This window comes from Zea mays, chromosome 6 (genome assembly GCF_902167145.1).
Source record: "Zea mays cultivar B73 chromosome 6, Zm-B73-REFERENCE-NAM-5.0, whole genome shotgun sequence".
NCBI classification, from domain to species: Eukaryota; Viridiplantae; Streptophyta; class Magnoliopsida; order Poales; family Poaceae; genus Zea; species Zea mays.
The window spans coordinates 82,246,731-82,273,557 of NC_050101.1; positions in this window are offsets into that span (position 1 = coordinate 82,246,731).

Below are 26,827 nucleotides of genomic sequence, written 5' to 3' on the forward strand. Positions count from 1 at the left end.
AGAGCAGTTGCTCCGATAGTGGGCCTAGGTCTGGGCCACAAAAAGCAGATGGGACTCCCAGCACGCGTGTACTTCGTATTTAGAAGCTAAACTTAGTACCACATCGACCACTAAATTGTGCACACACCTGTTTATAAGTTCCAGTGTGGAACAACTTGTGTAGTCTTAGTTGGTCATGGCTGTCACCCCACACAGCTAGCTTTTTTGGCGTTGGTGCACAGGTGTGGGAATGGGAATGGAGAAGGTGGGAATGGGAAATGTTATGGGTGTTGGACGACCACCTATCAGAAAATAGTGTGTGGATGGGAATAACACCTGTCAGATAACAGTGTGTGGGTGGGAATGAGAAATGCCACGACCAGGATATCGGAATGGGAATGGCAGAACCAGGAATGGGGCAGCCTACCCCTTAGAGTCTTAATAGGTAGTAGAGAAGTATAAGAGAACTATTTGATTTGCTGTTTATGATGTCACAATGTATCTAACTTTTATGTTTAGTACTAGTTTTTCAATTCTAGCAACTAAGAGTATCTTTAGTTAGACTGTGGCTATAAAAAGAACTGTTGTGGTCTTTGAGTTGTTAAAGTGCTAAAAATTATTTGGTGGAAACCACTAAAAGCCGCTAAAAGTTCTTCCATTTATATTTTCACAGTTCCATCCGAAAATCACTAAAAGCAGGCTCAAAAGTGATTTCAGTTTTACACTGTAAGAAAATCGATTTTTAAACAAGCTACTACCTACGTTCACAAATATATGACACCATTAAATTTTTTCGAAAACTTTAATCACTTGTCTTATTCAAAATATTTATTCATAAATGTAAAATTTTAATTCAAGCACAAACTACCTAAGTAATAAAATAAATCACAAATAAATGATAACTCATTATTTTTTTAATAAAACGAGTGGTCAAATTTTAAAAAGTCAACAGTGTCATACATTTATGAACGGAGGAAGTACTTTCTAGTTCCAACCCTTTGAATTGTCTTTTGGCTTTTAGGGCAAAAACCAAACCCAAAAGCCAAACCAAACACACCCTAAGTTTACACATACCGTACTTTTTTCTATTGTAAAATAATCTCTTGGTTATGTAAAAATTGGCTTACCGATGACATATAAAAACAAATAGATTCATCATCAATAATCAATGTACGTGTTTTGTATATATATTTAGATATAGCGTCATATATTCAAATAGAGACATAAAAACCAAGTGCTAGAGTGAATATTAATTTAGAATGAGAGAGTATTACACTGTATCTTAGCCAAAATGCTTAAAAATATATGGGTTGAAAAGGAGCCTGGTCATTCGTCACTCTTTAGCTAGCGGGGTGATACGTGAGAGCGCTGCATGCGGCTTTCTGTTTGTTGTGTTAGGCTTAGATGGTTTCTCACGACACATATATGGGGTAACAACCCACTATAAAGACTTGAGTGATTTTCACGACATGGTATAGGCAAAAATTAACATCACACCAAACATGAGAACAAACTTCGTAATAATGATATACGCGTTGTTACGAGATCGTAGGTTCAAGAGCCACTAAAATCGAAGGTACGATTAAAAAGATATATGTTTCGAAAGATCTATGTGATTAAAAAGTAAAACTATGTTATAGGTTGATTATAGAGATTAATCTACTAAGCATAGATTAAGTAATTATCCAATTATAAAAGTATATGATATGGTACAATTAATGTTGTCACTGCGTAGGTAAAAGTATGTGATATGGTACATTATTACGAATCTAACGCAACTTGAACGGATCAAATCGGAGTTTAAATAGAGAAGTTATCAATTAAATAAGCTTTTTGGAAGTATTTTTATATTAAAAACTCAATTTTCAGATTTATTTATATGTTCCAAATGAAATATGGACTGTGGTTAAGACTTGATAAATTGCAGGGTCTGATCTATATATTTCAGGACCTAGATTTAATAACTCTATAACTGCTCAGGACTGCGGGTTTATTCCATGGCTTTACATAGTCTCTTTTAGAAAATTCACACGGCAAAAGGGTATCGGCTTACTCTAGTTGTTGGATCGTCAATAGACGATTCAGATTAGATCTTAGGTTATACCCAACCGGTGTGTACTCATCGCCATTGGACCAGGGATCGACTGTCAGTGATACATCCACGCTTTACCCTAATCTCGGCCACCCGATCAAGAACACACGATCAAGATTTAGAAAGGCAGCAGGGGGTACTCAGCTTCTAATAGGGACCGATCAGACGCCATCTGATGATCCCTGTAATCCCTCCCGTCTCATGTCGCCCAGACGGTCGACGACGTGCCGGGGTGTGGTGGCACCATGGTTGACGTTCCCCTGCCCGCATAGCTCGTGCCCAAAACTCGGATTCGAACGATTTTACATGGTGCGGAAACCTTCCACGAGCCATGCAGGAACCGCCTTCCAGTGGTTAAGATGATGAACCCCTCCACTCCCTGCATGGTGCGGAAACACGACTACGACATAACGCCGATGAGCAATTCCTCGCTGAAGGGTGGTGTGTCCTAGGCGCTTGTCACACCCGGTTTTGGAAGGTAGACTGAATGCGAACCATGTACGTGCCAGGATTATAACTCACATACACATCGATTACATAAATGACTCATCATAGCACAATGCTTCGAATAATAATAAAGAGTAAGTAATAATATTAAAGACTAGAGTCATTTACATAATATAAATCAAAGTGCACATAATAGAAACGTAGCCAACGTAAATAAACCCACCACAGACAACCGACCGGGGGAGGTCGCTAGCCTAATCCTCGAACTCGTCGAAGTTCTGGAACTCCTGGAGATCTGCCTTGACGCCTTCTTCTCCTTCTTTACCTGAGCATATATTGAACCAAAGGTAACCTGGTGTTTTGTGAAAGCAAGGGTGAGTACACATCAACGTACTCAGCAAATGTCCTCCTTGGCTGAGATGGACTAGCTTTATGTGGAGTTAAGCTCAAAGCAGTTGCTTTTAGTTGGTAAGCTATTTATTATTAGTAGAATCCAAGTTTTAGCAATAACTAACCTGTGAATCATTTCCTCATTGAGGAACATCATTATCATCATCGAACCAAATCCATGAATAGAACTATTGTATCTCGAACCATCTGTAACTCTAATCAAAGTGGATCTCAAGGCCGCTCATAACCATGAGCATGACTGATATATAAGTTTCATTACACTCTATAGAGGTTGCACACTTTACCCATGAGTCATGATTCCCTTTCTGCCCGAGGAGCGCTACTCCCCATTGATCACTACCTTGGTGATCTGGCAGGTTGTCACAACATAGCCTTTACAAAGATTTCCAGAGGTCATAACCGTCTGTTAGGTTTCTTCAGTTTGATAAACACAATATCTCTCCCCACAAGAATGGTGTCTAACAAAACCAAATCGAAAGAACCTTGGCAACCAGCCTCAGTAGAGCAAGTACTATGTCCGGACCCCATTGACGGCACGATGACGGAGCCGACTACACCTCAGGTTCCTCTAATTAATCAGCTAAGGGCGTCCCATACCACCCTCATGGCTGCACTGTTTTCCCGGGTGGTCTCTCAACAAACAGGTCCTTACGGAGACGTACTCCGGAAATAGCCTGAGCTCCCTAAAGTAACACAAGCTCATCATCATAATCAAGATATCATCAGCGTATCATAAATATTCTCATCATGTTTGTTTATTAAAGTAAAGTTGTAGCATAATACTAATCATAGTAACCAATTCCCAAAGGGTAAACAAGAACCGGAAAACAGAATACTAGTCAATCCTTAGGTTGTTCATGTTATGCGGGACAGTAAATTATAAAGTAAATGGGATGTTGGGGGCCTGCTTCATCGCCCAAGGTCCCATAAGAAGAAACACCTTCGGAAGACTGGCACAAAGCCGAAGCTATCAATCAAAGGGCTTCAGAGTACATTTCCAGATGCACCGACTTAAAGATGAAATGACCAATCGGCTCGTGATAACTTGTATTATGATTGTAAACCTTTGTAAAGGACATGAATGTAATTTGTCACAGGCTGTGTCCTGTGCCTATAAATAGATGAACAGTACCCCTGTACTGTTCACGCTATCTTGTATTCGCTCAGGCACAACACTCGTGTTTTTGCCTTCTGTCAAGCCGAAGGTATAAATGTAATTAAATATCGTATTTAAATATTCAAGTTTATATAATGAAGACATGTGAATGATATTATATGTTTGTTCATGTTATCTTTCATGTTTCATATGTTTCGCCTTTCATTTTCTTATATCATGATGATGAAGGTACGTCCTTCATCACCTTCGTCCGAAGATCGTTATATCCTAAGGGAAATAATGCTTCGAAGGACGAAGGACATTAACATTTAATACTTTGTGTTGCCTTGTTCTTGACTCATAGCATTTAAGAACAAGTCCCCAACATTGGCGCCCACCTCCGGTGTACTCACTTCCACTTTTGAGCTGATGGCTTCGTCCAAAACTCAAGCTGAAGCTGCTTCGGCTATGAAGCTGGTGCTCCCGATAACAGGCGGGTCATGTTCAGAACCGGCCAACAAGAAACAGAAGAAGGAGGCCCGGAGAAGGGTGCAGCATGTTGGGGTGCAGGGACCCTTCATCAAGTCAAAATGGTCCCACATCCCAATCACCTTCTCCCAGGAGGACCTTCAGCTTATGGATTACCCTCACAATGATGCTATGGTTATCTCTTGTGTTATCAAGGGATTTCTGGTCCACATTGTTCTGGTTGATACAGGCAGTGCAGCGGATATCATTTTTGCTAAGGCCTTCAGACAGATGCAAGAGCCAGAGGACAAGATTCATGATGCTACACACCCTCTTTGTGGCTTCGGAGGAAGGCAGATCGTAGCACTCGGCAAGATCACAATGCCAGTAACCTTCGGAATTGTCCACAACACAAGGACTGAACAGGTTGTTTTTGATATTGTTGACATGGAATACCCCTACAATGCAATCATTGGTCATGGGACACTTAATGCTTTCAAAGCAATTCTTCATCCAGCATACCTATGCATGAAGATATCTTCAGAACAAGGGCCTATTGCAATTCATGGAAGTCAGGAAGCTGCCAGGAAGGCTGAGGGAAATTGGACAGACTCAAAAGCCATCCACAATATAGATGGAGCTGAAGCTTTTGAGCAGTACAAGTACAGAAGAGAGAAGGCTGCTTCGGCTAATCAGCCGAAGCCCATGCTTCTATGTGAAGACATAGCAGAGCAGAAGGTACTGCTGGGGTCTCAATTATCTGAAGAGCAGGAAAAAACTTTGATAAGTTTTTTATTCAACAACAAAGATGTTTTCGCATGGTTGGCCAATGATCTTTGTGGTGTCAACAGGGATCTCATTGAACATTCACTTAATGTCGATCCATCCTTCAGGCCAGAAAGCAAAGGCTTTGGAAAATGTCTGATGATAAAGATGAAGGTGCTCGAAATGAAGTAAAAAGACTTCTCAGTGCTGGTGTCATCAGAGATGTAAAATATCTAGAGTGGCTATCCAATACTGTTATGGTGAAGAAGGCCAATGGCAAATGGAGAATGTGTATTGATTTCACGGATCTCAACAAGGCCTGTCCGAAGGATGAATTTCCATTACCAAGGATAGATTCTCTTGTGGATGCAGTAGCTTCTTCAGAACTTATGAGTCTTCTGGATTGCTACTCAGGATATTATCAAATATAGATGAAGAAGGAGGATGAGCCGAAGACTAGTTTCATAACTCCCAGTGGCACCTATTGCTATCTTCGGATGCCTGAGGGGCTCAGAAATGCTGGAGGCAGTTTCATCAGGATGACGGCCAAGGTCCTTCGTTCCCAGATAGGCAGAAATGTGCTAACATACGTTGATGATATCATAGTAAAAAGCACGAAGCAAGAAAATCATATCACTGATCTGCAAGAAACATTTGCTAATTACAGACAAGCTGGCCTGAAATTAAATCCTGAAAAGTGTGTCTTTGGAGTGAAGAAGGGCAAGTCCCTTAGCTGTCTGGTTTCGACGAAGGGGATTGAAGCTAACCCAAGAAAGATCGAAGTTATCCTTCGAATGGAACCACCGAGCACAAAGAAGGGGGCCCAACGGTTGACAGGAAGATTGACTTCATTGAATAGATTTATATCTAGATTAGCACAAAGAAACTTGCCATTATTTGAAATACTAAAGTCAGCCAAAGTCTTTCAATGGGGCCCAGCTCAACAGAAAGCCTTTGAAGAGCTGAAGCAATACTTGATTGATATAACAACATTAACTCCACCTGCGCCAGGGCTCCGTTACTATTATATGTGGCAGCTTCGCACTCTGCAGTGAGTGCGGCGCTTGTGCAGGAGAAATTGGAAGGACAAATCAAAAAGCAAGCCCCAATATACTTTGTCTCCAAAGTTTTAAGCTTCTCAAAGAAAAAGTATACAGAATTGGAGAAGGTGTTGTATGCTGTCTTAATGGCCTCCAGGAAGCTTCGGCATTATTTTCAAGCATTCCATATAATTGTTCCTTCGTCACAGCCTCTGAAGGATATCATGAGGAACAAAGAAGCTACTGGAAGGATTGGAAAGTGGGCTGCGGAACTCAACGAATTCAGCATTGATTATGTGCATAGATCCTCGATTCAGTCCCAGGCGCTAGCAGACTTCATCGCTGACTGGACGCCAGGGGCTCAGGAAGAAGAAGCAAATAAAGATGCCAAAGCTTGGACGGTGTTCTACGACGGTTCTTGGGGAACCTTCGAGGCAGGTGCAACTGCTGTCTTAGTTGCACCTTCCAAAGTCAGAACATGCTATGCAATAAAGCTTGATTTCAGCTGCACAAATAATATTACTGAATACGAAGCTTTGCTTTTGGGGCTTCGAAAATTAAAGGCAATGGGAATAAGAAGGGCGGTCCTTAAAACCGATTCCCAAGTTATTTCTGGTCATGTTGACAAGAGTTGCAGGGTAAGAGACCCGAAGCTTGAGAAATACCTAGACACAGTTCGAAGGCTTGAAGCCTCTTTCGAAGGGTTTTCTGTCAAAAATATTCCACGAGGAGAAAACAAGCACGCTGATCTGCTAGCTAAGTCAGCAGCACAGGGGCTGCCTCTATCTTCGGAAGTATTCTTTGAGACAATAAGAGCACCTTCGGTGGAACTTCTTGAAAAGCAGTGCTCAATATATCTCCTGTTCATAGTGAAGATTGGAGGACTGAGATTATATCTTTTCTCCAAGGTAACTGTCTTTCAGATGACGAAGCTTATAATAAGAGAATGGAGGCAAGAACAAGACCATATGTAATAATAGAAGGGGAGTTATACAAACATGGAGTCTGCTCTCCACTTCTCAAGTGTCTATCCAGAACCGAAGGTATAGAGCTGATGAAGGAAATACACGCAGGCTTGTGTGGATCTCATATTGGATCTAGACCTTTGTTGGGGAAGGTCTTCAGACAAGGATTTTACTGGCCGAAGGTAGCTTCGGATGCAATGGATCTAGTTCAAAAGTGTGAAAATTATCAAAAATTGGCAAGAGACCAGAAACAACCTTCGTCGCTAACCCAATTAATACAACCAACTTGGCCGTTGCAAAGATGGGGCCTCGATTTGCTAGGTCCACTTCCACTAGCACAAGGCAATTTAAAATATGTTGTGGTGGCGGTAGAATATTTTTCCAAGTATATTGAGGCGAAGCCTTTGGCCACAATAACTTCGGTCACAGTCCAGAAATTCTTCTGGCAAAACATTGTTTGTCGCTTTGGCGTGCCGAAGGCTATCACTATAGACAATGAAACACAATTTGATGCCGAAGCTTTCAAGGAATTCTGTGATCAGATTGGGACGAAGATTCATTTTGCATCAGTCAGACATCCAGAGTCAAATTGACTTGTCGAAAGAGAAAATGGCATTATAATGACGGGAATAATGAAGTTAATCTTCAATCAGCCCAGAGGAAAGTGGCCAGATGAGTTGATTAAAGTGGTGTGGAGCCACAACACAACAATATCAAGGTCTACAGGTATTACACCATTCAAGTTATTGTTTGGTGACGAAGCTATAACCCCAGAAGAAGCTAAGGAAAGGTCAATTAGAACAGTAGCTTCGACAGAGGACAAAGCCGATTATTCTGTGGCAAAAGATGCCATAGAAGGGACCAGACTTCAGGCTATGGAGAATATTAATAAATACCAAGCCGAAATAATAAAATGGCGCGACAGAAAAGTCCGACTGAAAAATATCAAGCCAGGGCATTTGGTGCTTCGGAGAGTGGCTAATCCGGATATAGTAGGCAAACTACAGCTGAAGTGGGAAGGACCTTTTCTGGTAGTATCTTCGTCAAGGCCCGGTTCTTACAGATTAAAGGATATGGATGGTAGTGACATTCCTAGATCTTGGAACGCGGATGAGCTTCGACGGTATTATGTATAGATTGATGTAATCTTTTTCATTTTTCTATGGCATCCTTTTCCTTTCCAAAGGGGAGAAAGGTTTTTAATGGGGCCATAGTTTGTAATTTTTTCTTTTCTTATTCAGCTCCATTAGAGCAATATCCCCCAAAATATGTAAATGTAAAATCTGAGCATGCACCATCGAGTGCAGAGAAAAAGAAAAAACAGGGAGAAACTCAAAAGTCGTCCCTAAGGGGATGCAGAGCATGACGAAGCTACAAAAAGCCGTTCCTAAGGGAGCACAGTGTAAGTTTTCTGCTCAAAATTCATTCCTAAGGGAATGCAGAGCCAAATACCGCCGAAATATAAGGCGAAGCGCGAAAAGTCAATGCGAATACCGCTGAAATAGAAGGCGAAGAAGTTCAAAAGATGTTCCTAAGGGGATGCAGAACTTACACCGAAAAATAAGTGGTGCAGCCGAAAAATAAACGGCAAAGAGATTTCAGTTATTCCTAAGGGAATGAAGGTTGTGGATGAAGCTTCGAATGTGTTTGTTTGGGCATTCATTTGCACGATACATTACATCATACATTGCATTCATAAACATTCATTTAGACATACATATGATCATCATCATATCATACAGATACAAACAGTTGCTTCGGCCCTAAGTATACAGCTTCAAAAGCAGATTTATGCTTCGTTGTGTACGAAAAGAAGGGAAGGTGTTTTTCGCCTTCGGCTCAAAAAATACAAGTTTCGTTCACATCAAAGCATTTCATACATCGATGGAAAGGTAAAAATATATTACAAAGGTATGGACAAATTTATAGAGTAGAATCTGATTCTTAAGTTACAATATTCTTTATAAAGGTTAATACAAGAGTCTTCCTAGAATTTTTCCACAGCTAGGTATTCGAGCTTCATCACCATCTGTTGAGCTTCGGATCGTCTTCTAGCTTCGGCTCTGTGTTCTTCGGCTTCGTCATCCTGTACATACCAAAGTATTATAAGAAAAATTCAAGTTTCGAGGAAAAGGTAAGCACAAGGTATGGTTTTATTACCGGCTTGAGATGACTCCGAGCTTCGTCACCAGCTAGGCTTCGCCCACCCTTCGTCCATATTTGCTTTATAAATCTGTTTCCTATGCTTCAAGCTAGACTGGGGATATCAATCAGATCTGTTGGTGATAAGCTGAAGTTTGGTCTATTAACAATCTTTCCATGCGTGCAACCAGACTTCATGAAGGCAACAGCTGTGCCCCGAGAAGCCAGCAGGGCACAGAAATCACCGTGTCCGGCTATAATAACTTCATCAAGAGCATCAACTTCGCCCTCAATATGATCGAAGGTCCCTGGCAGGTCTTCAACTGAAGGACTGAATTTTTCAGAGCTGGCTCCAACCGAGTTGAAGACCTGCTTTAGCCGCTGCACGCATCGGTTGCTGAACTCTAGACACTTATCTTGAAGTTCTTTCAATGATTTTTGCAAATTTGAACTTTTTTCGACCTCAGCCTCAAACTTCGTATCAAATTTTTGTTTTTCTTGTTCGAAGCTTTCTGATTTTGAGAGAAGCTCCTTATCCAACTTTGCAATTTTGGCTTCAGCTTCTGCCAGTAAGCCTTCCATTGTTTGAAGTTTGAAATCTTTCTTTTCAAGAGCAGCTGCTTGATCTTTTATTTTGCCTTCTAAACCTTCAATTATGATCTCATGTTTTTTGTCTTCAAGGTCCCGTTGCATCCTCAAAGCTTTGCTTAATAGCATACTCTGTGTAGAAGCAAGCTTCGTCAACAAACAGCTTCGTTATTAAAAACAATAAAAAGTCAAACAAAAGTTTTTACCTTGAAGTTAGAATAGAATAAAATACCGACGATATGCTGTCGTCGGTAGCGGCTGATATCGGTCTCAAGCTTCAGGAAACCAATGCTCTTCGACAGAGTACCGATGACCTTCGCTCCAGTCCGGTCTCGGAGACAACCTAAGCTTTCATCGTCAATACCGCCGAAGAGCATGGCCCCTGGCTAATACCCGCAGGATATGGCATAGTCTCTTAACTCTTCTTTCTCAGCCTTTGACAATTCTTGTCTAATTAAGTTTTGAAAGTTGAAATTTTCTTCTTCTGAAGTATCTTCAGCTATTTCCTTCTCTTTCCCAGGCACTGTGGCCATGGTCTCTTCGGCGGCTGTAGCAGCTTCTTCTGTGGCCATGTCCAGAAGTATTTTATCAATATCAGAAAGTGTACTCTCTAAGTTTGCACCTTCGACAATTGCAGCTTCAGCAGGTGCAGCTTCGGTAGCTGTAGCGCTCTCGACAGCTGGTGCCTTTGACGCCGAAGCTGGCAGTGGTGTTTCTTCAATGGCCTCTGTCACAGTAATAATCCTTCGTTTTTTCGGCCCAGCAGACTTCTTCGCTATCGAGGGCTCCTTTTTCTGTAAAAGCTTCGTCAGATGTGACCCCAGTGGACTTAGCTTGATAGGCAAGGATTCAGTCATTACCTTTAGAATTTCTTCCACGTTGACAGCAAAAGGTGTCGAAGGAGTTTCTTCTTCTGTATCAGTCGCCTTCTGCTTCGGAGCCGCAACTTTCCTTTTCTTCGGAGCAACTGCCTTCGGATCAGGGCTCAATTTTCTCTTTTTCAGGATTTCTTCATCTTCTTTCACCATTCTAGCAGCCTGTCTGCCCACAACACTAACAATTCTTTTTCTTTTATGCCCTTCGGCGCCCTTGTTCAATTGCTCATAGTCTGGATATTCAAAATTTAGGGCATCCATTACCCGATTCAATCTTTGCTTCGGTCGGGTGCCGAAGGCTGTAGTCATCAACTGATCTTCTTTTCTCGTATAATTACCCAAAATCTCGTTGCACATAACTTCAATTGTATCCAACCATTCCTGGCAGGGTTCCTTGAAGTGCTTCTTGAACTTGAAATGATAGGGCAGTCGAACGAGTTCATTCTTCTTCTTCTTTCCCTCAAGCTTCGGCATACCCCATTCCCTTAGCGTTGGAAATACTCGATTGGCCAAGTATTCTCGAACTAAGTCCCTAGTTCCAATGTGTTCAGATACAACTCTAAACTCATACACAGCATCTGGGCATGGTGCCCCCAGCGTCATGTTGCACTGAGGCCTAGTCAGCCCGAAGGTTAACTCCAGTGGGCTTTGCACTAGCTTCTCCTTTTTCTCATCAATCTTAACATAGAACCATTCAGATTTCCAACCGGTCGGCCATTTAGTGCGATAGCTGACATCGGTGTTTTCATGTCTTTGCGATAAGCAAAGTTATACCAGCCAAAGTTCTCATGCAGTCCGTCTTCCCTGACCTTCGTCTGATAATGAAGTTCATGTACTCGGCAGAAGGCTTCGGCGAGTGGCTCCACCCCTTAACTTCGAAGGGCCCAGATGTAAACGCTGAGCCTAACAATGGCGTTAGGGGTCAGCTGATGAAGGTAAATCTCAAAATTTTCCTAGACATCTCCAATCATCCCGTGCAGAGGAAATCTCAGCCCTGCTTTGAAGAAGCTCTTAAAGACCACCACTTCATCATTTTCTGGTTTCGGGATAGTTTCTTCCCCACCAAAGCGAATCAACGCCTTGTCGACTTCTCTGAAGTAGCCTAGCTTCGTCATCATAGCCATATCAGCTTCAGACACAGTCGACTTTCCAAAATCCAAATGGCTAGGCTTCGATGGTATAGCGGTGTTATAATCAATTTCGTCTTCACCAATATCGCCCTCTTCAACATCTACTTGCTCGGCTTCAGTAGCAGGGGCGCCTTCGTCAGGAGCGCCCTCCGTCACAACTAGTCCCGACCACCTCATAACTTTGGAGATTGGAGCAGTTTCACCAGTTTCGGTTTCCTCTCCGTCGTGTGTAACCCTAGCTGTTGAGCGCACCCTGGCCATTTGATGTTGAAATTCTTGCGTTTTAACGAAGTTGAGTATTTTTGATGAAGCTCCCTCTTCTCACAAAGCTAGAGCAAAGTGATCCTTTGACTGAGAATACGGTGAATAAGCTTCGGCGGTGGTCAAATTTTTCGGCAGCACAACAGTACAATAGCAGTAAATGCTGTGGTAACTTCACAACTACCCATCTATTTATATAGTGCTGCAGGTGGGAAGGTGAATCGTCAAGTCGCTCGCACCCGCTGAACAGTCACCCGCACTCGCTGAACGGTGGACCATAGTGCCCAAGAAGCTGAATCACCAGATCGCGCGTACCCGTTGCATGGTGGGACCATCCTTCACTCGGAATATTTAAATCGTTTCCCGGCAACGAGCTCAGGGAAGGTGTTTTTCGGACCTTCGGCATTCCGAAGCCTGAGAGAGTTTTTCACGGGTCGAGCTCGTTATGAAAAACGATCTGGCACCGTGAAGGGGCTACTGTTGGGGGCTTGCTTCGTCGCCGAAGGTCCCATAAGAAGAAACACCTTCGGAAGACTGGCACAAAGTCGAAGCTATCAATCAAAGGGCTTTGGAGTACATTTCCAGATGCACCGACTTAAAGATGAAATGACCAATCAGCCCGTGATAACTTGTATTATGATTGTAAACCTTTGTAAAGGACATGAATGTAATTTCTCACAGGCTGTGTCCTGTGCCTATAAATAGATGAACAGTACCCCTGTACTGTTCACGCTATCTTGTATTCGCTCGGGCACAACACTCGGATTTTTGCCTTCTGTCAAGCCGAAGGTATAAATGTAATTAAATATCGTATTTAAATATTCAAGTTTATATAATGAAGACATGTGAATGATATTATATGTTTGTTCATGTTATCTTTCATGTTTCATATGTTTCGCCTTTCATTTTCTTATATCATGATGATGAAGGTACGTCCTTCATCACCTTCGTCCGAAGATCGTTATATCCTAAGGGAAATAATGCTTCGAAGGACGAAGGACATTAACATTTAATACTTTGTGTTGCCTTGTTCTTGACTCATAGCATTTAAGAACAAGTCCCCAACATTGGACATAATGGGTCAGTGGACACTTGCCTTCACCAAACAGATGCTCAGGGTCTTCAAACTCGTAGAACTCGAAGAGCTAGATCACTTGGTCGCCAACGCTTGATCTTCGATTCCTCGAAGCTCGGGAACGGTGCTCTAATCGCAACGTAAAGCGAAGACAAACAGGTACAAGCAAAAAACATATATATGCATAAGAACATTACACCATACAAGATAAAACATTATAAAAACGTGAAGTATAAAATAGAGCTCGCTTCTATGGGCACGCGAGGAAGGGAGACACGATAGTCGGAGCTATGACCGAGAAGTTAGCGCGTTTACACTAAGTAAGTATTAGTTAGAACGTTCAGTCCGACATGGTTAGATTAATTGACATTTATTAACTATAAATCAAAACCAATATTTAGCTTTGACTAACTTACTATTTTAATTGTGGATGATTAAATAAATAACTAATTAACCGACATGATTGATTATAAGTGAATAGTTTAATTTTGCATGCAGATAACGCGTGAACGGCGCATGGCAAGGCGCACGACACACACGAACGGCGCGCGACAACGATTGCAAACAGCACGCGCGACACTCACGAACGACACGCGACGACGCGTACGAAATAGCATCGTGGCGCGCGTACGGTGCGCGGGCCGACACGATACACGGAAACTAATAAATAGGCAGCATGATTAAACTAAACAATTATTAATAAGAAACATTTTAGTTAAGGTTAATCATGTTGATGACTAATTATAATAATGGGGAAATAAGCAGGGGCCACGCCACTGGGGGAGGGGGGGCTAGGCCGCGCCGATCGCCAGGAGCAGGGGCCGTGCTTGGGGGGTACACTGGCCGGACTTGTGCGGCTCAGCCACCATGGCCCGAGTGAGCAAGGGGAGGCAGGGGCTCGAGGCCGGGAGTAGGCCACCGCGCCGTCGCGGCAGGGGTGCGTGTCACACCTGGTTTTGGAAGGCAAATCGAATGCGAACCATGTACGTGCCAGGATCAGAAACTCACGTACACAGCGATTACATAATTGGACATCATCACACAATGCTCGAAATAAATAGCGGAAAGGTACTTTAATTACATCAAGATGTCCAAGACACCCACAAAGTATAATACATAACCATTGTCTTTAACATAAACATCAAAGTGCGGAGAAAACGAAACATAGATGATAAGCCTACACAGGCAGTTGACTGGGGGTTTGCCACTAGGAAAAACTAGAACTCGTCGTAGTCCTGGAACTCGTCAAAGTCCTCCATGTTGCCAGCATCACCTCCTGAGCACTGAGTATAGTGGGGACAACCTAGGGTGGGGGTGGTGGTTTGTAAAGCAAGGGTGAGTACACATCAACGTACTCAGCAAATGTCCCGTTTGGCTAAAGTGGACTAGCTGTATGTGGGCTTGAGGTTAAGCAGTTGCTTTTAGTTAGTCAAACATTTATTACTATTAGTAGAGCCAAGTATTAGTAATAAACCCAGTTATTACCCAAAAGTACTCCATCCAAGAGGAAATACCAGAGATCAGAATTATAACCAACATTATTAACCATCATCATAAAAGTAACCAAATTTCTTCTAATCAAAGAGGATCCCAAGGCTGCTCTTAACCGTGAGCTCGGCTGATATACAGTTTCTAACACTCTACAGAGGTTGCACACTTTACCCACGAGTCGTGATCCCTTTCTAGCCTGGGTTGTACAAACCCGATTTTCACTACCGAGGTTAATGGCCAGGGATACACTATGTAGCCTTTACAAAGACTCCCCTGGTGCATAGCTGCTCGTTAGGTTTCGCCAGTCGTACAAACGCAGTACACCTCCCCAAGGTGGGTGACTAACAAAACCAAATCGAATGAACCTCTGCACCCCCTTGGCAGAGCGAGCACTACACCCCGACCCCCATTGATGGCCCTCCAGCAAAGCCAACTATACCCCTAGGTTCATCTAATTATTCAGCTAAGGGCATCCCATTCCACCCTCATGGTTGCACTGTTATCCAGGGTGGTCACTCCACGAACAGGTCCTTACGGAGAGGTACTCAGGAAAAAGGCCTGAGCCCCCTAGAGTATCACCATATCATCATTGGGATAACATCATCGTATCATAAATAATCGCATCATGTTCATTGATTAAGTTAAAGCAATAACATAAAGCTAACCATGATAACCCAAAAAGGTAAACAAGGATAAGGTAAATACAAACTAGTCAATCCTTTGGTTAAGTAATGTAATGCGGGACAGTGAATCATAAAGTATGTAGGACATAATAGGTTAGAGGACACTTGCCTTCACCAGGTTGTTGCTCAGGGAGGTCTCTAGCAACACACTCGGGAACCTCGGACTGCTCGTTGTCTAAATAAAGCGAGCATGCATTCAATACATTTGGAAAGTACAACTGAACAACACACCAAACATGTACAAACATTGGAATACATCTTAAAAAGGCGCAATACTAAATAAGGAATAATGAGATAACGGTCTTTCTAGTTTTATTAGTGCCTAATAAAACATTTCACCGTGAATTTGTTCTGGATCTGGACTAGGGTTTCATTTATTTTTCCTAGGTTCTTTCTTACTTAAGTGGACTAGGAAAAATATTTGCATCCACTGTCCATTATTTTCTAGTACCTTTCTCATTTTCCTAAGTTTTGGGCAATTATGGCTTTTAATAGATAACCTTGTCTAAATCTCCAATACTGGGGTGCTGAATATTTTTAAACAATGTCTAAGTGGGGTTTGAACTTCTACAAATTTTCTTAAGTCCAACACAGAAGCACAACAAATTTTCTTCCTTTTAATAAGGTTTGGGCAATGTTGGGGGCCTTCGTCTTCTCAAGGTCCTCAAAAACATGATTTAACAATGTTTCTGGAGTATAATACATGAACAGGTACCTTCGAACTCGGATCAGAACCACAATGTGAAGAAGTACAAAGAATATGAAGGTTGGCGCAGAGCCGAAGCTATACGCAGGGGACCTTCGGCATGATAGCAGAAAGGGGAATCGACTTAAAAGGGAAAAGGCTATTTAGACCTCGATGGATTACTATAGAGTCACTAGCAAATGTAAAGGGCATGAGTGTAATTTTACATGGGCTGCGTCCCGTGCCTATAAATAGATGAACAGTGTTCCTGTACTGTTTACGCTGACTTGGCATTTGCTTTTGCGTCAAGCTTGTACCCTTACCTTCTTTCAAGCCGAAGGTACATTTGTAACTTGATATCATTTCTATTTTTCTATGATAATAAAATAGAAATGAGTTGGTAATGATATATAATTATTCATGTGATTCTCTTTACATTTCATATGATTCTCTTTTTATTATCATACGCTGCATTGATGAAGGTATGTCCTTCACAACCTTCGTCTGAAGACCATTATATCCTAAGGGAAATAATGCCTCGAAGGACGAAGGTCATTAACGTTTAACATCTTTTGTGTTGCCTTGTTCTTAACTCATAGCATTTGAGAACAAGTCCCCAACATTGGCGCCCACCTCCGGTGAATCCTTTTCGACCACCTTCGGCAAGCACTGACCTTCGTCATGCCACCGAAGAAAGTTTCAGCGACAGGGGCTGCCGCTCTGCAGCCGTTGGACCCAAACCAGGAGACCCTTTCTCTTCGAGAGGCCCGAAGCCAGAAGAGGAAGGCCACCAGTCCAACACCCCAAGAGGACGAGTTGGACCAAGAAATCAGAAATATGGAGATGCTTCATCAGCAAGTGCAAAAGAAGAAAGAGAAGATGACTCGACTAGCTGAACTACAAAGGCAGATTGACGATGCTACTGAAGAAGTACGCCACCTTGCTCAAGACGAGCAAGACCGAAGGCCCCAGCACAGGGAGCTTCATCAAGAGGGCTTGTTCAACGACGATGGATGGTATGATGATTTTAATCATAATACCTTTACTTTTGATGATGCTTCTCCCTTGGCAGCAGAAGTGCAGGCTATCCCGTGGCCACCATCATACAAGCCACCTCAGCTTCCAATGTATGATGGGCATTCAGACCCGAAGTAGTTTTTGATGAGTTATGAAGCAACCATATCTTCATACGAAGGCAATGCAGCTATCATGGCCAAATCCTTCGTCATGGCAGTTAAGAATGTGGCCCAGACATGGTATTCTTCTCTTCGGCCAGGAACTATTACTTCATGGCAGAAGCTCAAGGACATGCTGGTAACAAGCTTCCAGGGCTTCCAGACGAAGCCAGTCACAGCTCAGGCTCTGTTTCAATGCACGCAAGATGATGAGGAGTATCTCCAGGCATACGTCCGAAGGTTCTTGCGTCTGAGAGCACAAGCGCCTACAGTGCCCAATGAAATTGTCATTGAGGCCATGATCAAGGGGCTTCATCTAGGACCTACCGCCTAGTATTTTGCTAGAAAGCCTCCACAGACTTTGGAGAAGCTGCTTCAAAAGATGGATGAATACATCCGCGCTGACAATGACTTTCGTCAAAGAAGGGAGGAAGCCTACAGGTTCTCTGAGATGACCAGGGGCTTCGGAGGGAGAATCCACCCAAGGCACGTCAGATCAATCCACTCCACCTAGAATGATGATAGAGAAAGTCAGCAACAAAGGCCACAATATTCCTCGCAAGCTTCGGGGCAGCAACAAAGCTATCTTCGGCCACTAGCTCCAAGAGGCAGAGGCGCCAGGGGCTTCAGAGGAAGGTTTGGGGATCAGCCTAGGAAAATTTATTGCCTATTCTGTGGTGAGGACAAGGGCCATACTACAAGGATGTGCCATGTCACCATTCAGAAATAGAAGGAAATAGCAGAAGCTGCAGCTCAGCAGAACCAGCCGAAGCAGGTCATGCATACTGCTTCATATCACTCACCCTACATACTAGAGTATGTGGGTAACCATCCTGCAGCGTCTGTTGCTTCGGCTAGTCAGCCACAGGCATCATGGCCACAACCTCCACCTCCGCCACCACTACAACCTGCATATTCACGCGGCCAACAGCCAGAAGGGAGTCAATAGACCCATCAGCAGAGAGACTTCAGGGAGGAGTTCGAAGCTCGCACAGTCAACAGTACTGTGCCAGAGTCGAAGCATATCTACTAAGAGATATCCTACCCCTGAATTAGTTTTTACATTCATTGTCATTCTCTTTTTTACTAAGGAACAATTATTGAAAACCTAGTTTTCTTGTCGTTTTCAATTTCTTGTAATAGCTTCGTTTTTGCCATAGTGAAAATATATCTTCTCCACAGACTCACGGAGTCCAAAAAGTCGCCGAAGCACAAAAAGTTGTTCCCAAGAGAACGCGCGGCTAAAATTTACATCACAAGTATCTCCGAAGCTACAAAAAGTCGTTCTACGGAACACAACGTAAGTTTGCCAAAACTACAAAAAGTCATTCCTAAGGGAGCGCAGTGTAAGTTTTCTGCTCAAAAGTCGTTCCAAAGGGAATGCAGAGCCAAATACCACCGAAATATAAGGCAAAGCGCAATAAGTCAACGCGAATACCGTCGAAATAGAAGGCGAAGAAGTTCAAAAGACGTTCCTAAGGGAATGCAGAACTTACAGTGAAAAGTCAGCGCTGATACACCGAAAAATAAGCGGTGAAGCCGAAAAATAAATGGCAAAGAGATTGTGTATTCCAAAATGGGGATGTGAGTGTGTGTCTTCGGCACAAAGTATCATTTTGCATAGCATAACATCATCACATCATTTCGCATAACATAACATCATACATCATATTGCATCAATGGTACAAGAAGGGGATACAAAGTTGACCTTCGGAGAATGCTTCGAAAAAGTAAAATTGTGCTAAGGCACAAAATAAGTTTTGAAGAAATACAGCTTTATCAGCTCTGATGTGGAGGAAAGTCTATTGTTGACGAAGTATCAGTGTGTCGGCGACGCTTGGAGCATTTTTTATGAAGCACTATGATATGGAGGAAGAAGGTCTATTACTGACAAGCATTAATGATTTTGCGTCGATGGGAGGATTTTTCATGAAGCATAAAAACTTTTCTTTACGAAGCATGAAAAGAAGGGAAGGTGTTTTTTCGCCAAAGGATCAAAAACAGTATGTACATAAAAGTTTCATGCATCGCAAAGAAATGAATTACAAAGCTATTTATACATTACAAACCCATGAGTACCAAATATTACAAGCATTGTCTAGCAAATATTACATTAATATTCTAAACAATATTTTTACAATATATATTCTTCTTTCAAAACTTTGTCTGCAGCTTCGGTCAGCAGTTGAGTAACGACTTCGTCCATAATGGTTTCAGCCATGCTAATAATTTCTGCTGATTCCTTTGCCTCTGGGTCGACCAATAACTCGAAGGGCTCTGGGGGAGGCGATAGTTCAGCTACGGTAGAAAACGTAAATCAGTTCGAAGTCACAAAAGTAAACAATAAAGTTAAAAGCTATTAAGCAATACCTATCCGCCTTTCGAGTTCCGCAGCTTTTTCAGCTACCTTCGTTGCTTCCCTAGCATCATGAGTATCTTTTTCGCTCTTCTTTATTATTTCGTGGGCCATCCCTCGGCCGCTATTTTCCCAGATGTCAGTAAAGAATTTTCCACCAACTAAGCTTGATTTGGCCGAAGGGTCTTTTGTATCGTCAATAGAGAAAGCAGCTTCGGCTTGGGCTAGAACTTTCACATGTTCGCACCCTGCTTTCTCCAAAATAGCTACGACTCCTCTTGCACTAGAGAAGGCACAGACGTCCCCGCGGTCGCTCGAAATTTCTTCAAAAGCTTTGGCTTTGTTGCTGATCCACTCGGGGTCGCCTCGTACGAAGTTATCTTCACTTGAATATGCGCCAACGTTGGCGAATCTAGTTTTTATCTTTTTCACACAATCTATAGATTTTTCAAAACATTTTTCTTTTGATGCACGAAGTTCTACAACTGTTTTTCCCAGTAATTTTTCTAGTAATCACTGGCGTCTCGGTCAGCTTCGGCAATAACACATTTTAATTTTGCTTCAGCCAGCTGTTTCCGAAGGTCTTCAACTTTGCATTTCTGAGCTTCAGCTTGGGCTTTGGAAGTAGCTTCGTCTTCTTTAATTTTGTCCACCAATGAATTTAATATTTTACCTTTTTCAAGACCTTCGTTCCTTAGTTCAATTACTTCTGAACGAAGGTTGTTTAGAGCTATAGTGCATCCTTCGTCCTCGGCATTTTTCTGCGCCCTGAGGGCATTGCTAAGAATTAGGCCCTGAAAAAGAAGTGTGGTATTAAGTATAAGCAAACAAAACAAATTTTTGTTTTTAAGTACAAAAAATTCATTCTCACACCTTTAAACTATTATATGCTAAACTGTCGGCCAATTCATCTTTCGATAGCACCGAAAGCCCGTCTTCTAGTGTCGGGAATCCGAAGCTTTTGCTCATCTCCCGACAGACAGAAATCTCCTTGCTGTCTGGGAGACAATACAAGAAATCTTCTTCTCCGTTGCCATTGAATACTAATGCCCCCTTTGGATATTTCAGTTTCTGGGCATAGTATTGAGCTTCTCGCTTTTCTTCTTTAGAAATTTTTTTTCCCGAAGCATGACGGATAATATACTCAGTGTTTTCTTTCAAAGCTTTGGGAGTAGGAGCGGCAGATGTTTCAGGCAAAATTTGTTCTATAGCTTCTTCCTCCGCTACCTTTTCTCCAATTTTCGAGGATTTCTCTTTGATGGGCTCTGAAGGCCCAGTTTCAGCATCGGCCTAGCTCATTGTAGCTTCGGTTTCGTCCAGCTTTGTCTCGGTTTCAACTTGTGCTTTCAGAGCCTTGGCATTTTTTCCTGGATTAGAACTTGAAGTTTTTATCGTCTCCAGCACATCTAACACACTAGCCATCCTTTTTTCTCTTTGGGGTTGCTGCCAGATCTTTTTGTATCTTCGGCGCCTCCACTCTTACCAAAGGGCTTAGAATTTCTGATGTTTTTGTTTCCTCGGGTCTTGGTTCTTCAATTTTGTCAGCCTTCAGCATTGCAGCCGGCTCTTCAACCCTCTGCATAAGGGCAGGTCCTTCGGCTTCAACAGCCGAAGAGGTCTTACCGCCAAAGTCGGGCACTGTGGCCGGTTCAATGTAGCGCGGTCGGTGAGTAAGAACCTTCACCTTTTTCTTCTTCGGCGCGGGCTCGATCGAGGTGGCTGAAGCAACATCCTTTCCAGAAGTTCCACTCTTTCTCTTCTGCCCCCGTGGCGGGTAGCGGTAGTCAGGATACATAAATCCAATAGCGTCAAAAACTCTATTTAGCCTCTTCTTTTTTTGGCTCCCGAAGGCCGCAGATAGTGCATTATTCTCAGACTTGGAGTAGGCCCCAAGTAGTTCATCACTGGTATTTTCAACACATTTCAGCCAATCATTGTCTGGTTCAATAAATTGGTCTCTAAACCTGAAGGTATATTTTAATCGAACCAAACCACCTTCGTTAGGGTTGCTGATGGTCTCTTTTGGCATCTCCCAGTTGTCTACCAATGGCCATATTCTATAGGCCACGTGTTCTTGGACTAAATCCCTTGTCCCGATGAAAGAACAAACTATGCCGAAGGCCCTTCGGCATCCTTCGGCTGCTTCATCAATCTCTACCTTCGGCTTTCGGAGATCGAAGCGCGACCAGATGGGGCGCATGATGATTTCTTTAATATCTTCTCTTGCTTTTAAATCATTCCGCACATAGAACCATTCTTTCATCCAGTCTCCGGGCCATCTCTTCCGAAAGGTTGGCACTGGGCAGCTTGAGCCTGAACGAGCCATGAAGCTATAGCAACCAAAATTGTTATGATACTGTTCCTTACCCCAGGGCTTCGTCTCATATAAAAGTTCGTGCATGATGCAGAAACATTTTGCACTTGGCTCCAAACCTTGGCTCCTCACGGCCTAGACGAAGATCCCCATTCTGATAATTGCTTCGGGGGTAATCTGGTGAAGGAAAATCTCATATATCTTTAAAACTTCAACAACAAATCTGCTTAAGGGGAACCGAAGCCCAGCCTTGAAGAAGCTTCGGTAGATTATGACTTCATTCTCTTCAGGAACAGGAACATTCCTGTCTCCGTTGCCAGCCCTCACAATAGATATGTCTCGAAAATACCTTCCTCTCATGTTATCAAGATGACTCTGTCTGATAGTCGATTTCCCGAAGACTGCGTGACTTGGTCGCCATGGCCGATCTTCGGAGTCTTCGCCCCCGCTTTCCGCATCATAACTATCGCTGTCATCGGTATCTTCAGATAAGCCTTCTAGAATTTCTTTTGTAATTTTTTCTGTATTGGTCTTTGCAATTGACTCAATGAATCCAACAGTTTTTTCCTCAAGAAGCTTCTCCCATTCGGTTAGCTTCGCTTCAGCAACTGTTTTCTTGTCTTGAGACATCTTATCTTCGGAACTGACGAAAATATGTCCTTAAATCCGAAGCTTAGAAAATTTAAGAAACTAAGCAATTGTTGGAAAGCAAGAGCTAAGAAATCAAGCAAGTCAAAGCAGGCATACCAAATGTGCTCGGGGTACGTTCTTATTTACACGCCCAGCACGCTCCAAGTTGGAGGGCCCCGTCTGTCATTGACTGTTGCTATTCTAGCAAAGGGAAGGTGTTTTTTTGGACCTTCAGCTTAGGGCCTTCGTCCATATCGCAATCTGAATTCGTTATTCTAACAAATTAACCTTGTGAGGGGCTACTGTTGGGGGCCTTTGTCTTCTGAAGGTCCTCAAAAACATGGTTTAACAATGTTTCTGGAGTATAATACATGAACAGGTACCTTCGAACTCGGATCAGAACCACAATGTGAAGAAGTACAAAGAATACGAAGGTTGGCGCAGAGCCGAAGCTATGCGCAGGGGACCTTCGGCATGATAGCAGAAAGGGGAACCGACTTAAAAGGGAAAAGGCTATTTAGACCTCGATGGATTACTATAGAGTCATTAGAAAATGTAAAGGTCATGAGTGTAATTTTACATGGGCTGCGTCCCGTGCCTATAAATAGATGAACAATGTTCCTGTACTGTTCACGCTGACTTGGCATTTGCTTTTGCGTCACGCTTGTACCCTTACCTTCTTTCAAGCCGAAGGTACATTTGTAACTTGATAGCATTTCTATTTTTCTATGATAATAAAATAGAAATGAGTTGATAATGATATATGATTATTCATGTGTCTTTACATTTCATATGATTCTCTTTTTATTATCATACGCTGCATTGATGAAGGTATGTCCTTCACAACCTTCGTCTGAAGACCATTATATCCTAAGGGAATGAATGCCTCGAAGGACAAAGGTCATTAACGTTTAACATCTTTTGTGTTGCCTTGTTCTTAACTCATAGCATTTGAGAACAAGTCCCCAACAGGCAGTTTCCTCAATTAATTCCAAACTCTAAAATTTAAAACAGAAAGCACAAAGTTTAATATTTTTATGTGATAGTTCATAATATTTTGAATCTAGTAAAATTGGTTTGACTAAATTTGGTTGAATATTTCTCAAGATATAAATTTCCTAAGTTCTCTGCTGAATTTAAAAAGAATAAACAGAAATAGATAAAGGAAAAAGGGTTTTGCACTGGGGTCACTGGCGAAAGGTTTTAAGTGTATTACAGACAGGTCCTCGGTTCACTATTCATCTGAGTCTATGACTCTGCAGAAAACCCCCTACGGTTTTGTGAAATCGAACCCGCGATCCTTCCCCTATTGGAACAGTGACCGCGGCAGAAGAAAAGGGCGGAGGGGCTTACAGGCGGCGAGGTTGCTCCGGTGAGGGGTTGAGTGAGGTCCGGGTGTCTCTGGCGATCACGTCGAGGTGCAGATCGTCGGCGATGGTGGTCGGAGTAGGTCGGTCCACGCGCGCAGGCGGGGGAGCTCGTCGGCGGCGAGGAATCCGGCCTAACCACGGCGCGATAGTTCAATAGAACGGATCAGGGAGCTTCACCAGAGGTCAAGGAAGATATGTGCGCGAGGAAATTGAGAATGGCTCACCGGATTGCTCGGTCTACGCACGGCTATGAGCGACCAAAGTCCGGCGAGGGCGATCCTGGGTCTCCGGTGAGGCTCTGCCAAGTCCGAGGACTTGGAAAGCTTCATGGGCCACTAGCAAAGCTAACCGAGTGACTGGCGCGGCTTGGAAGTGGCTGGAGGGAGCTGGTCGCGGTGGCCGAGGCTCGGGTGGCTTGGCGGGCGGTGGCGCGGCGTGCTCGAGGCGAAGTCCGGTGAACTTTGGCTCGGGCAGGACTGAGGGCTTGCGGGGAGGTACGACCGAGGCCTTGGGCTGCTTTATAGGCACGACGCGGTGCACGGGCGGTCGTGGACCAGCAAGCGCACGCGGGCGTGCACTGCGGGGCACGGGTGCGTGAACTGGCATGAACCGGGCATGTCAGCCACGGTCGAACGCGTGGAACCGTTTCTTCTGCCCGAGTTCTAACGTCGATTGGGTGCAAATCTTCACGAATTTGGGCAAGATCGCCGTGAAGGATTTGTTCCCCTGACTGTGCTTTGTCGTTTGTGTGTGGATGTTGCGCGGTTTTAGGCTAGGGACAGAGAGTTGTAGCGCCACCAAGTTGCCACTGTCAGACAGTCGAGTCTCAAGGACAAACTGTGCCAAAATCGTGTCAAACGATTTTTATTTGAGTTCAAATTTTACCAAAGCATGTTCAAGGAAATTTGGCGCCACTTTGATATTTGGACTTTTTGGTTTCGAGTTTTGGAAAACAGGGTACAAATTTGTGAAAGGGAAATGTGCCCTTGGGCAATGTCTATAATGTTTTGGTGATTAAGTGTCCAACACATCTAATTGAGTTCTAATGTGCAAAATAAAGTGAGAAGTACAAATCAAAGAAAAAGGTACATTTGTAGACTTAGTACATTGTTTTGAGTACTAACATATTTTGTCTATGTGCTAGAAACAGGGAGAAAAGAATTGGAAAAAGAGTTGGCTCTGTGCAGCCAACTCCAGCTCGGCTTGGCACACCGGACTGTCCGGTGGTGCATCGGATAGTGTCCGGTGCGGCAGGCTGGTCCGCATGGAAAGGCCGCTCTCGGGACTCGACGACGGCGTACGGCTATAATTCACCGGACCGTCCGGTGGTGCACCGGACTGTCCGGTGAGTCATCCGCGGTGAACTCGTCGCCCTCGGGAAAAGTGAAGGGGCGACATGGCTATAATTCACCGGACTGTCCGGTGAGCCAACGGTCGCCTACGCCAATGGTCGGCCGCGCAATCTTCGCGCGACGCGTGGCAGCTCCAACGGTCGGCGGGGGCACCAGACTGTCCGGTGCGCCAACGGGTCCGGAGCTGCAACGATCATCTGTTCTCCGTATGGAAAGAAATCAAGCACCGGACATGAACAGTAGTTGTCCGATGGTGCACCGGACTGTCCGGTGCACCACATGACAGAAGGCAAGATTGGCCTTCTAAGATTGTCTCCAACAGCTCCTAGCTGCCTTGGGGCTATAAAAGGGACCCCTAGGCGCATGGAGGACATACATAAGCTTACAAGAAACATTCTAAGACTCCCAGACTCCGACTCCACGCATTTGATTCTCTGTGTTAGCTATTTGAGCTCCATTTGAGTTGCGAACTCCGTGTGTTGTACTTCGAGATCAAGTTGTGACTTGTGTGCGTGGTTGTGCTGTGGATTTGAGTCTTGCGTGTGTTGCTCTTCCCTCCCTTACTTCTGTGCTTCTTTGGTGATCATCATTGTAAGGGCAAGAGGCTCCAAGTTGTGGAGATTCCTCGCAAACGGGAGAAAAACTAAGGAAGAAAGCCGTGGTATTCAAGTTGATCATTGGATCACTTGAAAGGGGTTGAGTGCAACCCTCGTCCATTGGGACGCCACAACGTGGAAGTAGGCAAGTGTTACTTGGCCGAACCATAGGATAAACATCATGTGTCTTGTGTGTTGCTTATTGTGATTGCTTTGTTCGCACGAGAGCGGTTCTTAGCCACTTGATTACACTAACATATTGATAATCAAGTTTGTGGCTATTTAGTCTTTGTTTTTACAAGATCACCTATTCACCCCCCCATCTAGGTGCTCTCAATTGGTATTAGAGCCGTACTCTTCACGTAAGGGACTAATTGCCCGAAGAGATGGATCCTAAGGGAAAGGGGATGGTGGTCAACGATAAGGAGAAGGAGTCCATCTTCAACGAGCCAAGAGATGACAAGGCCACTGACTCTGGCTCGAGTCACAAGAAGAAGGACGGGAAGAAGAAGAGGTGCATCAAGAAGATCATCTACTACGACAGCGATGCATCTTCTTCTTCACCAAGAGACGATGACGACGATGATTCTTCGTCAAAGAAAAAGACGGTTAATCAAAACTATTCCTTTGATTATTCCTGTATTCCGTACAATTCAAATGCCCATTTACTTTCTATTCCTCTTGGAAAACCCCCACACTTTGATGGAGAGGATTACTCATTTTGGAGTCATAAAATGTGTAGTCATCTATTTTCTCTCCATCCTAGCATTTGGGAAATTGTGGAAAATGGAATGCATTTCGATAGTACTGATAATCCTATGATGATAAATGAACAAATTCA